Genomic DNA, 18,422 nt, shown 5'->3' with positions numbered 1-18,422 from the left:
TAATCAGGAGGCAGAGGCAGAAGAATTTCTCTGTGTTTGAGGACAGCCTCAGCTAAATAGTGAGTTCCAAGACAGCCAGGGTTATATAGAGAAACCTGTCTCAAAACAAACAAACAAAAAACCCTAAACCCAGCTCTGAAATAAATTCACTTACATATGGCAGCTTAATTGAAGAGAGCTCCACATAGTGACAAGAAATGATTCCATAGCTGTGATAAGTGCTGTCAACTTGCTAAAATCTAGAATCATGTGGACCTGTGCCTCCGAGCATGCCCATGGGGAACCGTCTTGATAACCATACCTGGGGCGCCACTGTGGTGGCGCCATTCTCTGACTGGGATCCTAGACTGTGTCAGTGGGGAAAGAGAAGTGGCCTACAGTTTGGACTCATCACTCATCTCCGCTTCTTTACTGCAGATGCAACGTGACTCGCTAGCCTAGGCCCCTGCAGCTGTGACCTCCTCTACCACGATGGACCAATGGACCATAACCTTGGGTGATGGTGAGCTGAAGTGAACCCTTGCCCCGTTAAGGCTCTTTTGTTAGGGCATTCTGTGACAGCGACAGAATAGAAACTAAGACAGTGGCAAACAGTGAGAAAAATAAAAGTGGATCATTTCTCAATATGGGATTCAGAGATGGGCTCTAAGTGGTTTGAGAATTCAAATGTTGAGGGGCTGGAGAGACAGTTCAACCGCTAAGAGCAGGGGCTACTCTTACAGAGGACCCAGGTTCGGTTCCCAGCACTCACATGGTGGCTTATAACTTCAACTCCAGTTTCAGAGGATCTGATCTCTTATGACCCCTGGAAGTACCAGGCAACATATGGTACACATGTACACTTACTTGCAGGCAAAATCCTCATATACATAAAATACAAAAAAAAAAAATCTCAATTTTTAAGAAAGAATTCAAGTGTGAAAAATAATGTGAATTTTTTGTTGTTGTTGTTGTTGTTTTTCATTTTTCAAGATAGGTGGGTTTCTCTGTGTAAATCTGACTCCCCTGGAACAACTCTGTAGACCAGGATGGCCTCAAACTCAGAGATCTGCCTGCCTCTGCTTCCTGAGTGCTGAGATTAAAGGCGCGCACCACCTCCTCACCACCCCATCCCCCCACTCCTGGCTTGTAATGTGAATTTTAAAGTATTCAAATGTGAAAGACTAGAACAAAGAAAATAAATTGATTAAAATATTCTGGGGTTGGGGATTTAGCTCAGTGGTAAAGCGCTTGACTAGCAAGCTCAAGGTCCTGGGTTCGGTCCTCACCTCTGGAAAAATAAAATTCCTACCACCTTGGATAATGAACTAATTAAAGAAAACTTTTTAAAAACTCTAATAGCTAAAATAGATCTTAAATTTCTCATCATACACATGAAAAAAGTCTGAAGTGAAAAGTGTATTAACTAGCTTGATTTAATTATTATACAATGCAAAAAGCAAAACATATTACGCTTCATAAAGATTTATTTGTTAATAACATTACTTATTTTTATGTATATGAATGTTTACTTGTATGAAAGTGAACCACATGTATGCCTGGTGCCCCTCTGAGTCCAGAAGATGGTGTCAGATCCCCTGGAACTAGAGTTACAACAGATGGTTGTGGCATGCCGTGTGGATTCTGGGAATCAAACCTGGGTCCTCTGCAAGAGCAGCAAGTGCTCTTAACCACTAAACAATCTCGTCAATTAGTATCATTTTAATCCAGCAGAAGACGCCCCCACATGCTCATTTACAAGTTCTAAGTGACAGATTTACCACTTATTCCTAGGCCCTGGGACCTGCCAGCAAACTTGGCTTCACACTGAAAAGTACAAGGCCTGAAGGGGAGTCCCCAGAAACCTTTAGCCATAGGCTGCTTGTGTGGTTCACAGTCTCTATTAGTTACTCTTAATGCTGTCCCAAAAGCAGGCTGAGGAAGGAACGGTTTAATTTGGCTCACAGTCTGAGGGTGCAGAGCATCATGGTGGAGGAGGCAGGTGTTAGCTGATCACATTCCAGTCACAGTCAGAGAGAGATGACTGGTGGTATTCACTCGGCTCACTTCCTCAATTTCATTCGAGACCACAGCCCATGGAGCCATGCTGCCCACATTTTGACTGGGTCTTCCCCCCTTAGTTAACACAGTCTCTAAACTCCCTCACAGGCATGCCTGCAAGTTTGTCTCGTAGAAGACTGGAGATAGCATCGTGTTCACGTGATCTGAGTGGTCCTCCAAACACCCTCAGACCATGAATTCTAAAGTGTTTCTGAATTGATGGTGCCATCATTAAAGGCAGATGACATGCTTTGAGTGAATTCCTAGACTTCCAAACCCACTGTAAAGCCAGGTTATGGCTTGAATGTGCTATAAGAAAGCAAGTGCCTACCTAGACTTGTACTTAGTGGAACTACTCAAAAATGTAAGATAGAGTGCAGAAGTTTGTTAATAAACATAGTACACCTACTGGGCTGGCCAGAACTTACAGAATGATGATGAGTCTGAGTGTTTGGAATTTATCCAAAGAATGTGTGGAGGTTTAATGTGACAGAGACACGTGCCCATCAGCATTTCCTGCAGCACTATACATAATAACTGAGTTATGGAACCAACCTATGTGTGCAACAATGGAGGAATGGATGTTAAATGTGTGTGTATACACAATGGACTTTTTCTGTCACCAAGAACAAGGTTACATAGTTTTCTCAGGAAAAGGGATGCTTTATAGGAACTCCTATAAAGCAGCTAAGCCAGCCTCAGAAAGACAACATCAAATGATTCTTCTCCTTTGTGGTTCCTAATTTCATAGAGTACATAACCTCACAGATGTAAACATGCCATGAAAGTAGAAATGACTGGAAGAGTTAAGGACACTGTGGGGAGACAGTGAAGGAGAGTGGGGAGGGAGGGGACTGTGCGCAGTGTAACAGTACCAGATACAGTAGATACACACAGTGAGATGATGTTTAAATAATGCAGGACTATTTCAACATAGCACAGTGGTCAATACACTACACCATACTAATAACACAAAGTGGGGGTTGCCATGGTCATAGCAATGGTGCAGAAAAACCAAACATGTACTCATGTGGTTTTTTTTTTGTTGTTTTTTTTTTTTTTTAAGACACTCAACAAAGTAGAAATACCTGGGAAATCCCCCCAACATACATTGGGTCCAGTGTTATCCCCCAAATTGATATGTTGAAATCCTAACCTGCAAGGAAATATTATTAGTAGATGGGGTGTTTGGGAGGTGGCTGTGTCATGAGATGGAAAAACTACAAAACACTCTTGTAGAGAGTAAGTAGTAAATAAGACATCCTTTGTTCATGATCAGAAGGTTTGATAGTAAAATGACATTACCAACACAATCTATAGATTCTTTAGGGATGCTGTGTAATCCCTACCCAAACCCCAGTGACCTTTTTTGCATAAATGAAGACCCTGTCCTAAAAATCCCTATGGAATTACAGAGATCCCTCAGGAGCCAAAACAACCTTGAAAAAGAACAGTCAGGGCTGGAGGGATGGCTCAGCGGTTAAGAGCACTGGCTGCTCTTAGAGAGGTCCTGAGTTCTCAGCAACCACATGGTGGCAGGCAGGGATATATGCAGACAGAACATTGTATATATAATAGATAGATAGATAGATAGTGATAGATAGATAGATAGATAGATAGATAGATAGATAGATAGATAGATAGATAGATAGATAAAAAATAAATAAAAAGAACAGTCAGAAGACCCATACTTTCTGATTTTAAAACTTTGTACAGAGCCAGGTGGTGGTGGTACACGCCTTTAATCCCAGCACTCAGAGACTGGTGGATCTCTGTGAGTTTGAGATCAGCCTGGTCTACAGAGTGAGTTCCAGGACAGCCAGGGCTACACAGAGAAACCCTGTTTTGAAAAACCAAAAAGAAAAAGAAAAACGGTGTACAAAATCACAGTACTCAAAAATAGTTGTGGTACTGGTTTAAGAATAGACCTATAGAGTAGGGTGGTGGTGGTGCATGCCTTTAATCCCAGCACTCAGGAGGCAGAAGCAGGCGGATCTGTGTGAGTTTCGAGGGCAGCCTGGTCTACAAAGCCAGTTCCAGGAAAGGTACAAAGCTACACAGAGAAACCTTGTCTCGAAAAAAAACAAAACAACAACAACCCCTCTTCGCCAGGCGGTGATGGCACATGCCTTTAATCCCAGCACTGAGGAGGCAGAGCCAGGCGGATCTGTGTGAGTTTCGAGGCCAGCCTGGTCTACAGAGCAAAATCCAGGACAGGCACTAAAACTACACAGAGAAACCCTGTCTCGAAGAAGGAAAAAAAAAAGAGAGAGAAATCTCATTTGGAGAAAAAAAAAGAATAAGCTTCAGCCAATGGTACTGAGGCAACTGGATAACCACATGTAAAGGAATGGAGTTGGGCCTTTTACTTCATATCATATTTAAAAACAAACTGGAGATGGAATGAAAACCTAAACGTAAGAACTATTTAAGTTATGAAACTCTTTCCAGATAAAAAAGAGGCGAAGAATTAGGCTTGGGGAGATGGTTCAGTGGTTAACAACAGCACATACTGCTCTTGCAGAGGTCCCAAGTTTGATTCCTAGCATCCATATCACACAGCTCACAATGCCCTGTAACTCCAGACCCAGGGGGATCCAGCACCTCTGGCTTCTGCTGGCACCTGTGCTCATGCTCACACTCACAATTACACAAACACACAATTTTATACACACACACACACACACACACACACCCCTTTTTAAAAATAGTAATAATAAATCTAAGCAAGAGAAAGGAATGTAATGGTTAATTTATGCCGACTTGGCTAGGCTATGGAGCCCAGTTGTTTGGTCATATATTAGTCTAGAACATTTCTTTGACAGTAATTTTACATATGATTAACATTTAAAATCAGTACACTTTAAAGCAGATTGCCTTCCATACTGTGAGTGGGCATCACCCAATCAGCTGAAGGCTTTAAGAGCAGAGGCCAGAACTCCCTGAAGAGGAAAGAATCCTTCCACAAGACTCAAGCACACAAAAGTGTACCCATTTTTCTAGCCTGTCCTGTCCTGCAGAGTTTGGGCTTGGGACAATGACATTAACTCTTACCCAAGTTTGTCTATGAATTCCAGAGGAGCTATGAGAGCCTATTTCTTAACCTTAGTATATCCTCCTTTGGTGTGTGTGTCTGTGTGTCTGTGTCTGTGTGTGTGTTTGTGTGTGGTGTGGGTATGTTTGAGCATGTGTTGTGTATGGTGTGTGTGTGTGTGTGTGTGTGTGTGTGTGTGTGTGTGTGTGTGTGATAAAGAACAACCTGGTCTTTATTCCAGATTCTTAGTACAGAACTCCAAAAACCCTTGCAATGCCCTGAGTATTGAGGGTGTCTGTTACATTAATGAGATGGAAATTCAGATTTGCTTCTATTTTCAATTGAGGAAGCTGGAATAATCATCATTCTAAAATCTAAGACTTGACCAGTCAATATATATATGCATAGATGTATAAATCCCAAACAAAATATCAGCAAACTGAATCTAATGAATCTAATTAAAGTATTGGGACCAACATTACAAATATGTTATATGTATCCTAGGAATTCACAGCTGGTTTATTATCTTACATTCTCATGCAACTCAGTACATTGATTGAACAAACAAGAAAAAATATATGACCATCTAAATAGAGGCAGGAAATATACTTAATATTTAGCACCCAGTATAAAGAGATTTAATTTAAAATTTTAGAAGTTTTTGTTTTTAATTAACACCAATTCTTGCTAAAACTTCCTTAATTTGGACGAGAATATTTGAAAAACCACAGAAAACATTATACATAACTGGTGAATTATTGAAAATTTTCCTTGACTTAATAAAGAGACAGATGCCCACAATACATTGCTACTGAATATTGTACCAGAAGTCATAATAATAAATGAAGGCAAGGAGAACCAAGACATAAGGTTGGAAAAGAGGTAATAAAACTGTTGTTAGCCGGGCGGTGGTGGCGCACGCCTTTAATCCTAGCACTTCGGAGGCAGAGCCAGGCAGATCTCTGTGAGTTCGAGGCCAGCCTGGGCTACCAAGTGAGTTCCAGGAAAGGCGCAAAGCTACACAGGGAAACCCTGTCTCGAAAAACCAAAAGAAAAAAAAAAAAACTTAAAAAAAAAAACTGTTGTTATTTACACATGGCATGATTTAGAGAATATTCCTACAGGAGGATAAAGTCAAAGTGATACACTTAGCAGGGTTCTCTAAGCAGCTCAGTATGGAAAGATCTGTTGCGTTCTCAGGTTTCGGCATCATTTGTATAAAATGGTAATCACAAGGGGTGGTGGTAGTGTACATCTTTAATCCCAGCACTTGGAAGGCAGAGGCAAGTGGATCTCTGTGAGTTTAAGGCCAATCTCGTCTACAAAGTGGGTTCCAGGGCAGCCAGGGCTACACAGGAAAACCCTATCTCGAAAAACAAAAAGTAATAAAAAAGAAAGAAAACAGTATTTATAATGTTATTTACAATATTATACCAAGCTTGAAGATGTAGTTCAGTGGTGGACTGATTGCCGAGAGCACAAGACCCTGGATTTGATCCCTAGCATTAAAAATAAGTAAGAAGATAGATATAGATGATAGATAGACAATAGACAGAAAGAGATGATGATGATGATGATGATGATAGATAGATAGATAGATAGATAGATAGATAGATAGATAGATAGATAGATAGATATAGATGATAGATAGATAGATAGATAGATAGATAGATAGATAGATAGATAGATAGATAGATAGATAGATAGATAAAAATAAAATGCCATGCCAAATCACACATTATGTGCCCTCTGATGATTATCATTACCTATGAACTATGTCACCTCTCCCTACCAGAAAACAAATTCTGATAAATCTTAGAACCAACTTCCTCATGGTTCTAGTTCATGTTGAGTTACTGAAATAGAATACTTGTGATCAGCTCATTTATGAAGGAGAGAGGTTTAGTTGGCTTCATGGTTCTGGATGTCTAAGAGCCTAGTGCTAGCATGTCCTTAGCTTCGCGTGAGGTCTTTGTGTAGCTTCAACTCACAGCAGACAGGGCCAGAGGAGCAAGTGGATGTGTGTGGAAGACAAAAGGGGTCCTGTCTCCTGTGGCAGCTAACCCAGTCCTCAGAGAGTGAGGAGCCATGCCTGTGAGACCTTAGTCTAGAAAGAATGCATTAAACCCGCTTGAAGGTCACACTTTCCAACCCTGCTCCCCTGGCAAATGCATTTCTACATGAGTTCTGGATAAATCTCAACTCACTCACATGAAGTACTAGAGACAGCAGTTGTCAACTGACAACATGGAGGGGCATTACCATTTTTCCTAATTTCAGAATATTTTATACATGTGTACAATAAAATATAATCATACCCACCCCTCCCCACTCCAACTTCCCCCATACATACCCCACAATATATTCACCTCCCAACTTCATGCTTTCTTTTTTATAACCCACTAAGTCCCATTAGTGTTGCCTAGATGTGTATGGCTACACCGCATGGGTGTTTGATCAACAAAATGTTGATTGTGAAATCTAGAGAAATGACCCTTTTATCCAATACATGAATGAAATAAATAAAAAGAAAAGAAAGACTCTGTAGATTAGAATACAGAAACATATTGTTTAATCTCAACATTCAATATTGAGTTGGGCTAAATAATAATTTATGCCATTAAGTTTCTGCGTGACTATTGGAATTTAAATGCTGGCGGATATTTGAGGTATTAAGGAATTACTCAGATTTTATTGTTACATTTTTAGGTGTAATAATGATATTGTGATTAACCTGTTTTTCTTTTATTTTTTTTTCTGTGTGGAGTGGGGCAGGATCTCAAAATAAACATACTAAAACATTTACCATGAAATTATTTCTGATTTGCTTCAAAAGGATGTAGCAAGGGTTAAGTGAAGTCTATGAAGATTTATCAGACCACCTATTATTTTTTTCTCATACTACGGATTGAATGTGTGGCCTTGTTCAGACTAGGTAGGCTCATTTACCAATTCTGTGTGCCTTTGATTTGCCTTAATTATCCTTAATAAATTATCCTTAATAAAAATCACGGAAAGCCGGGCAGTGGTGGCACACACCTTCAATCCCAGCACTTGGGAGGGAGAAATGGGGATTTTTGTGAGTTCAAGGCCAGCCTGGTCTACAGGTAGAGTTCCAGGACTACCAGGATTACAAAAACAAACTGTGTCTTGAAAAATGGAAGGGAAAAAAAAAAACTAAAACAAACAAAAAAAATCAAGGAAAAAAATGGACAAGAGATGTCGCTCAGTGGTAGAGTGCTTTGCCTAGCATAAATAGTGACCTGAATTTGATCCTTACTAACACACACCTAACACACACACACACACACACACACACACACACACACACACACAATGCACAAATGACTTGAATAGGCAGTTTACAACAGAGAATTTCCAAATGGCTAATAAACCTGAGACATTGCTCAGTGTTTAGTTATGGGGGTTGCACAGGAAATCACAATGCGATACCACACACTCACTGGAATCACTAAAATAAGAGGTGGGTGTGCCAAGTCTGGGCAAGATGGCAGGACTGTGGGGGAGCCAGTCACTCATGGTCTGCTCACATGATCGAAAACTCAGAAGAGGCACAACCTAATAATGTTAAACACGTGCACCATGAACTCAAACCATTGTACTCCTGCTGGAAATAAAAATCCCACAGCAAAGTGTCACTTGATCTTCTTTGTCTCATCATATGATAATAAATCTTTCTTTATAAAACAAAGTCACTCTACCGTCTGTCTCCCATCCCGTGTGATGGACAATACCCACAGCACCCTTACCACATTCTTTTTCCCAAAGTTATGTCATATGAATGTCTCACTTCAGCTCGAGCTCCTAGACAGCACTTTCTCAGCATCTAGTACATTCTGCCTCGGTGTCTATTTGATAATAGATCCTAAAGCTACCGTTACTACTACTTCCTTCTTTTCTCCTTCTCCTCCTCCTCCTCCTCTTCCTTCTCCTCCTCCTCCTCTTCATTCTTCTCCTCCTTTCTTCTTCCCTCTTCCTCCTCTTAGTTTTTTGAGACAGACTCTCCCTGTATAGTCCTAGCTGTCCTAGAACACACTATGTAGACCAGGCTGGCCTTGGACTCAGAGAGATCCTCCTGCCTCTCCCTCCCTAGTGTTGGTATTAAAGGTGTGCACCACCATGCCCATCCAAAGACAGAGGCAGGTAGATCTCTGTGAGTGCGAGGCCAGCCTGGTCTACAAAGCCAGTTCCAGGAAAGGCGCAAAGCTACATGGAGAAACCTTATGTCAAAAAACCAGAGAGAGAGAGAGAGAGAGAGAGAGAGAGAGAGAGAGAGAGAGAGAGAGAGAGAAGCTGGGCAGTGGTGGCTCATGCCCTTAATCCCAGCACTTGGAAGGCAGAGGCAGGCAGATCTCTGTGAGTTCAAGGCCAGCTTGGTGTACAGAGTGAGTCAGGAGAGCCAGGGATACACAGAGGAACCTTGTCTTGGAAAACCAAAATAAGGAAGGAAAAAAATAAAAGAGGAAGCTCTCAATCAATGCTGTCTCAACCCTCCTCTCCCCTCCATCCAGTTCTTCCTAAGGCCCAGAGGATAGGCATTTAGACAAACCTATAGGGTTCCAGCATGGAGAGAAGTGAGTTTCGAGAGAAAGTGGCTATCACGTACCTCTGTCTTGGCTGCCACCTGTGTCTGGCTCTGATACCAAGAAAACAACACCCATATTCCATAAACAAAGAAACCGAGTAGCGTAAGGCTGAGATGTGTCGGCAGTGGGAAAGAGAGCCCCCATATTAGGGACATTTCTCAAGCCTATGCCCTTCTCAACTACAGAGTGTCTGTCTCTAGACTGAGATGTCATGACATCACAATAGACAGTACCAGGTAAAGCCAGTGTACACTCAGGTTCCAGCTGATGCCCTTCCCTGTGGCTGACCTTGACCTTGGCTCTGAGCTCTAATAGCCAAAGCTCAGGGAAGAATCCATCTATGAATCTTCTAGGGTCCAGGCAGACAAACTCGTCACTAAGGAAGGAGTGGCGAGGTAAAGTTTCAAAGGTCTTCCAAAATGACTTGTTCTGACTCACATTTTCTTTGGAGCCGGTCACTGTCATAAACTGGGAGTGGGTCTATGGCCATAAATTTCAAACTGCAGGTTAGAACACAGAGCCAAGTGGAATCTAAGGGAGCTGGGATAGTTGAAGTGGGAACTCTCAGGGACTTTGAGGCACCTGGTTTTCTAAGTTCACAGGTCTCCATATTGCCTAGTTGCTGTTGACCTGACAGACATCACACTAAGCAGTGGCCTTAGAGGATCTACAGTCTCACTGCCAAGTTTAGAGTAGTCATGGATCACCACACCATCTTATCAAGTCAACACAGTGCAAACAATATTGATGTGATCAATTCATGTGATCAAAATTATTCTTTTCATATAGGAACACTAATGAACCACTGACTGGTAGGCACCATTTCAGAAGACAAAGTCTCCCCCCACACACACACAGTATTTTCTGTTTATAGGGTCAGTGCAATTATTATTCTTGGGAAGCCCACTAAAAAAGAAATAGTTAAATAAGTACGGTGTGCATGCTTTATGAAGCACTGTGCAATTTCTACAAGGATTTTAATTATAAAGTACTCTGACTTGTACATTGAGCACATGCTATGTGGCAGGTGCTAGCTGTATACCAGCCTGGAGTCCTGGTGAAGAATTAGGAATGAGATATCCCTTCGGTTCCTTAAAACATTTACGTGCACTTTAACACGAACCTTTCAAGATTTGTTTTTATTGCTATTTTAAATATTGTGTATGTGTGTATGAGTGCAGGTTCCACAGTGAGGGGGCTTGAGGGGATCTGCAGTTTACGGATGTTTGTGAACCACACAATATGGGTGCTGGGTGCTGAACTCAGTACCTCACCATTGTGCTGCCTCCAGCCCTGACAAGGACCTTTATAGGCCCTGTCATTTAGATATAATGTGTGTCCCTTAAGGGTTCATGGGGTGAAATTTCATCCCATGGTGAAGCATCAAGAGAGTAGGAATTTAATTCAACTACAATGTTTATCATTTTATTTATTTCATATTTTTGAGGCAGGACTCATGTAGCCCAGTCTGGTCTTCCATTTGCTATGTGGCCAAAGCTGGTCTTAAACTTCTTAATCCTATTGCCTCCATCATCCAAATGCTGGGAGGGCACATGAGCACCACTAGCCTGACTTCAACTATGGTGTTTAAAGTGGGGCCTTTCAGGGGCGATTAGGCAGAAAATTATGCAAGCGGAGCCCCCGTGGTTGAAGACTGGTAGCCTTAGAAAGAGAAGAGACAAAAATGGATATCCATACACATAAACTCCCTGTCTCTTGCCATGTGCCATCCTCCCTGTTCCACATCTGGATTCTACCAGCAAACGCTCTGTCACCAGATGTGACCTGTCAACACTGCTTCAACTCAGAACCAAAATAAAGTTCTTTTTTTGATCAAGTGGCCTAGTATGTCCAGAAAAGATATTCTTTGTGTCTTAAATATTTAGCCACCTTGCTAGGGATGCACAGTGTTCTGCCCGAGTCATGAGCCCCCCAGAGACCATCAGGAGTCTGAGTTCATATGCAAAAGCAAAGAGCCTTTATTGCAAGCTCAAGCTTGGGCTTCCCATACATTCCAACGCAGTGGTTGGATCAGGGAGAGGATTGAGCTCCTTTATGGCAGGATTTTTAAGGAGCAAAGGATGGTGTAGGGGAATTCCAGATTAGGATGGGGGTGTAGTGTAGGAGAATCTGGATTAGGCTGTAGGTTGGCCATGAGTGAGGTAACAAGTTTTGTCAAACAGTGATTGGTACTGGTGTTACTGCAAGCAAATCGGCAATCGATATACAAGTGATGTAAGCTATCCTTTATGTTCTAGAGCATTTAGTACTTGTTTGTCTTAATTCTGACTGGTCCCCAGTTTTTTCCTGCTTATTTGTAATGGTGGTTTGTGGTTTTTCCTGCTTATTGTAATGGTGAGCCCTGCCCCAGTGTTGTTAGTCTGCAGCCTGTCATGTCTCACTAATGTTAAATTAGGCCTCATCACACTGCTCATTTTATGTGTACAAGTGCTCATTGGTAGTGCAAGTCCCTAGCATGCATGCAGTTGAGTTTAATTCATAGCATTACATAGAAAAGTTAGAATAGTTAAAACAGTCTGCATGTGCTCCAAAACAAGACATATTGTACAAGTGATATAAATACAGTCTCCATATGTCCATTTGGTCCACTTGCCTAGTGTCTGTGGTTGCTTTCATGTCACTGTGTCACAATTAAGTGGCCGTGCTGAAGGAATAGATGGCAGCATAGTAAACCATATATATATCTTTAGTAAATAGCTTTTCCCCCAGTGCTGAGAGTGTCAAGCCCAGGGCCTCACACATAGTGGTCAAGCGTCCTACTATTAAGCTACACCTACTAAATGCCTTTCTACAAATTACGTTTGTTATTGTTTCTTATGTATACAGTGTTCTGCCTGAAGGCTAGAAGATGGCATCAGATCCCTTTATAGATGGTTGTGAGCCACCGTTTGGTTGCTGGGATTTGAACTCGGGACCTCTGGAAGAACTGCCAGTGCTCTTAACCTCTGAGCCATCTCTCTAGCCTTGTTTGTCTGTTTCTTGTATGTGTGTGATGTGATGTGAGTGAGTGTGTGTGTGTGTGTGTTTGTACTTGCACTGTGGCCTACATATGGAGGTCAGAGGACAACTTGATAGTCAGCTCTCTTCAAGTATATTTTTTTAGATTTAGATCTTTTTATGTGTACAAGTGTTTTGTCTGCATGTATGTGTGTGTACCACACGCCTGCCTGGTGCCAAAGGAGGTCAGAACAGGGCATCGGATCCCTGGAACTGGAGTTAGAGATGGTGAGCTGCCATGTGGGTGCTGGGAACTGAACCTGGGTCCTCTGCAAGAACAGCAAGAGCTCTTAACCACGGAGCCAGCTCTCCATGCCTGTGCTCTCTCCCGAGATTCAAACTCAGGTCACCAGGCTTGGCAGCAAGCGCCTTTACCTGCTGAGCCATCTCACCAGACCTGGGTGTCTTCTACAATGCACTATACACACTGATCAGAGTGTTAGATCAATCGAACATTTATTCTCTTACGCGTAATCCAGGGCCCTTAGAATATTTAAATTCATTTAGCCTTCCCACACATGACATGCTATTGTAATCAGCAATTCTGCTTTTGTTTTGTTTTTTCGAGACAAAGTTTCTCTGTATAGCCCTGGCCAGCCTGGAACTTACTCTGTAGACCAAGCTGACTTTTCAAACTCGGTGATCCACCAGCCTCTGTATCCCAAGTGCTGGGATTAAAAGCATGCACCACCACTGCCTGGCAGGAATTCTTTTAAAAAAAAAAAAAAAAAGATTCATTTATTTATTATGTATACAGTGTTCGGCCTGCATGCCAGAAGAGGGCGCCAGATCTCATTACAGATGGTTGTGAGCCACCATGTGGGTGCTGGGAATTGAACTCAGGTCCTCTGGAAGAGCAGCCAGTGCTCTTAACCTCTGAGCCATCTCTCCAGCCTGCTTAAGGCTTTCTTTGAAAGTGCATTTGTGTGTTTGGATATTTGTAACCTGAGTGTCTTTGCACACCTGATGCAAAATGCTCTAAGTTTTGCTCGTGTGGTCTAATAAACTGGAAGTAAATCTATTCAGTCTCTGGTAGACCCACTTCCTTATATTCCAAATACAGGAACTTGGCTCATCTTCATGTGTCCACAAAACTTCCTTTTTTCCCCCCTTTTGAGACAGTTTTGTCATGGAGGTCAGGGTGGCTTAGAATGGGCGATGTAGCCCAGGATTGCTTCTAATTCCTCACTTTCCTGCCTTCATCTCCTGAATGTTGGGACTACAGGAAATAGCCCTTCATCTTTGTGTGCATGCAGGTAGATATATGTGCATGTGTGTGTTCCTGTGTGTGCATGCAGGTAGATATATGTGCATGTGTGTGTTCCTGTGTGTGCATGCAGGTAGATATATGTGCATGTGTGTGTTCCTGTGTGGGCATGCAGGTAGACATATGTGCATGTGTGTGTTCCTGTGTATGCATGCCGGTAGGTATATGCGCATGTGTGTGTTCCTGTGTGTGCATGCAGGTAGGTATATGTGCATGTGTGTGTTCCTGTGTGTGCATGCAGGTAGGTATATGTGCATGTGTGTGTTCCTGTGTGTGCATGCAGGTAGGTATATGTGCATGTGTGTGTTCCTGTGTGTGCATGCAGGTAGGTATATGTGCATGTGTGTGTTCCTGTGTGTGCATGCAGGTAGGTATATGTGCATGTGTGTGTTCCTGTGTGTGCATGGGGTATATGTGCATGTGTGTGTTCCTGTGTGTGCATGCAGGTAGGTATATGTGCATGTGTGTGTTCCTGTGTGTGCATGCCAGTAGGTATATGTGCGTGTATGTGTTCCTGTGGAGATCAGAGGTGACTCCTCAAGTGCCATCTATCTTGTTTTTGAAACTGAGTCTCTCATTGCCCTGAAGCTTGTTGATTAGGCTAGGCTGGTTGGCCAGCAAGCCCCAAGGATACGCTGTCTCAGCCGCCCCAGCACTGGGATTATAAACACAGGCCACCTCACCTGGTTTGTTTATGTGAGTGCTGAGAATTGAGCTCAAGTTTTTACACTTGTGTGGCAAACCTTGAGTGCCTATGCTATCTGCCTAGTCCTCCATGCCTCTAATATTTTTATTAATTAATTTTTTGAGATAGGGTCTCACTATGTAGCCCCGGCTCTGTCCTGGAACTCACTCTGTAGACCAGGCTGGCCTCGAATTCACAGAGCTCCACCAGCCTCTGCCTCTTTTTTTTTTTTTTTTTTAAATGTTTTTTTAGTGATTTATTTTTATTTTATGCGCACTGGTGTTTTGTCTGCACGTCTGTGTGAAGGCGTCAGATCTTCTGGAACTGGAATTACAGACAATAGTGAGCTGCAATGTGGGTGCTGGGAATTGAACCCGGGTCCTCGGGAAGAGCAGCCAGTGCTCTTAACTGCTGAGCCATCTCTCCAGCCCCCAGCCTCTGCCTCTTGAGTGCTAGGATTAAAGGCGTGTGCTGCCGACAGACCTGGCCTCTCTTTTATCTTTTTTTTTTGTTTGTTTGTTTTTTTTGTTTTTTGTTTTTTTTTTTTTTTTTTTTTTTTTTTTTTTCGAGACAGAGTTTCTCTGTGTAGCTTTGCGCCTTTCCTGGAACTCGCTTTGGAGACCAGGCTGGCCTCGAACTCACAGAGATCCGCCTGGCTCTGCCTCCCGAGTTCTGGGATTAAAGGCGTGCGCCACCACCGCCCGGCCTTATCTTTTTTGAGTGCTCAGAAAATGTATTCTGGTAACCTTCCAAGATATTCTGAAATGTCAGTTCACAACATTTGGTACCAGGGAACAAGTCTGGACCCTAGGACAGCACACCTGTTGCATTCTCCTTTATAAAGTAGTAATGAAGGAATTCACCCTGAGACATCCTGCCATTTCATCTCATGGTGTCTTTAGAAAAATCCTTCTCTAAGCTTTAGAAGTCCTGAGAGCAAGAAGGCATTGATTTGGAGCAGAGCGAAGTCGGTGTGAGCAGAACAGGATGAACTTGAACATAAGACATGTCATCACCATCACCAGGTTCCGTCTCAGCTGCCTTCCGCATTTGGGTCTCTGGGCAGAACGGGTCCTGAAACAGTCTAAAACCTTCGGAGCAGCAGACTGTGATCAGTGGCATTGCTGACCCAACTTGTCTGCTTGGAGGCGGGGCCTGCCACTATTCGGTGTCCAGGTTCCCCACAAAAGCTCTCCATCAGGGCTGGAGAGATGGCTCACCGGTTAAGAGCCTTTGTCGTGCTTGAAGAGGCCTCAAATTCGGTTCCCAACATACTGAGCAGCTCCCACCTGTAACTCCAGCTCCAGAGATCTGACACCTCTGGCCTCCTTGGGCACCTGCAGTCAGGTGCACATACCCATACATAATTAAAAATAATAAAATAAAAATCTGTATAAAGCCAGGCACTGTGGTGCTCACCTTTGACCCCAGCACTCAGAAGGCAGGAACAGGCAGATCTCTGAATTCAAGGCCATCCTGATCCGCATAGCAAGACCCAGACCAGCCAGATAACTCAGAAGTTCAAGTGTGTGCTGCTCTTGCAGAGGACCTGGGTTTGATGCCCGGGACCCACATCAGGTAGCTCACAACTGTCTGTTCCTCCAGTTCCGGGGGATCCAACACCTCTTGCCTCCTGGGACACCTGCGCGTATACGAACACAGGCACACACACATACCCACCCAGAACTGGAACTACAACAAATTCTCAGAGAGAGGGAGAGACTAGTGAGGAGTCTGAGAAGGGACGAGAGGGGCCACAGCAGCCAGGGGACAGAGAGCAAAGGCAAACTCAAGCAGTATGGGGAGATGGCGAGAGCTAGACTTGGATGTAACCACAGGCCATCAGCTGTGACAGCTTGCTCTCACACAGTTAGAGAGGTGGGAAAGAACAAGATCAGACCCTAAGTCAGAGGTTCTGATAGACGCGCCCTAGTGCTCTACATTGTCGTGTCCGTCCTATCCCCCCCTCCCCCGCCCCCAGGTGTGGGACGTCTCCTGGAGCTATATCCATCCAGAGTTCTTGGCTCCTCACAGAAGTCTCTTTCTCCCCAGTCTTCACTCCACACAGTGGTTTTTGGTTTTGTTTGTTTTATTCTGAGACAAAGTCTTAGTAGGTAGCCCAGGTACACCTCAAACTCACAGCAGTCCTCCTGCCTCAGACTTCTGAGTTCACATTTTCTAAGCTGCAGAAAAGGAGGTTCTGAGGTTGTAGCAAATGTGTCAGGTCCCAGTCGTATCTGCCCAGCACCCAAGTTCCTGTATTTGCTGACAACCCCTTGAATGCTCTATCTGAAAGGGCTCTCTGTTTACCAGAGAATGCTTGACTCACTCACAGGGCAGACCAGAAAAGCCAAGGTGTTAATGTTCCCAGCAGCAATCATCAAGCAATAAACGCCCAGAGCTTCTGTGGACATACATATTTCAGTTGCTTATCACTGGCAACAAACCTAACCCAAATCAAGTGTCTTTTGACAACCATTGTTGTTTCTTTGTTGGGAAAGTATTGCTCACCTGTAACCCCAGCACTTGGGAGGCTGGAGGTACGAAGATCAGTTCAAAGTCATCTTTGGTTCCTAGGGAGCTTGGGACCAGGCTGGGATGCAGGAAACCATCACAAATAAACAAAATTGAAATCAAATACAATGAGGTCTTGGGGAATGTTAAGCAAGGTACGCGTAAGACCTTATTTTACTCTCTGCCCCCAGAGAAGATCAAGCTTACCTCAAACTCACTGTGGAGACCAGGTTGGCATCCAACTTTTCCAATCCTTCTGCCTCTATCTCATGAATGCTGGGATTACAGGTATATACCATGATGCCCAGACTTTTTCCCCCTTCCCCTTTCAGGATTTGATAGCCCAAGCTAAACTGAAATTCACTGTGTAGCCCAGGCTGGCCTCAAACTTACTGTGATCCTCTACCCTCAGCCTCCCAATTGTACCATCATTATATATGACTTGTGTTTCATTTTATTTTTTTTTTTATACAGGATCTCATGTAGCTCAAGCTAGCCCCAAACTTGATATGTTAGCCAAGGATGACCTTGAATACTGCTTCCTCAGTCCTGGGGATGGAAACAAGGGCTTCATGCAAACTAGGCGGGTACTCTACCAGTTGAACGACATTCTCAGCTCCTAGTCCACATTTTAAATATATTTTGCTATAATGTCTCCTTTTTTTTTTCCTTTGAAACAAGTTCTCAAAGGAAGAGAGGAAGAAGAAGAAGAGGAAAAGGAAGGAGGAGAAGGAGGAGGAGGGGAAGGGGAAGAAGAAGAAGAAGAGGAGGAGGAGGAGGAGGAGGAAGAAGAGGAAGAAGAAGGAGAAAGCAGGATCTTACTATGTAGCCTTGGCTGGCCTCAAACTCACAGAGATCCACCTGCATCTGCCTCCCAAGTGCCTAGCTATAATATGTTATTCTATGGAGGACAGCATTGAAGAATAAGAGGGACAGACAAGGGAGTAAAAGCAACAGCAGACGCTAAGAGACCATTTAGGAGTTCTTGCAGTGTTCTGCTCAAGATTTAATGGGGAAGTCAACTGTATCGGTGCACACTAATCCCAGCACCTGGGAAGTAGAGGCAAGTGTATTATCACAAGTTCAAGGCCAGTTTGTCTACATAGGAAAAAATGCCATACCAACCAAGGTTATAAAGGGAGGACTCATTATTATTATTTTTTTTTGGTTTTTTTTTGAGACATTATTTTTTTTTAAAGATTTATTTATTTATTATGTATACAGCATGTATGACCAGAAGAGGGCACCAGACCTTAT

This window comes from Peromyscus eremicus, chromosome 22, assembly GCF_949786415.1.
Source record: "Peromyscus eremicus chromosome 22, PerEre_H2_v1, whole genome shotgun sequence".
Classification (NCBI taxonomy): Eukaryota; Metazoa; Chordata; class Mammalia; order Rodentia; family Cricetidae; genus Peromyscus; species Peromyscus eremicus.
This window is presented reverse-complemented; position numbering follows the sequence as displayed.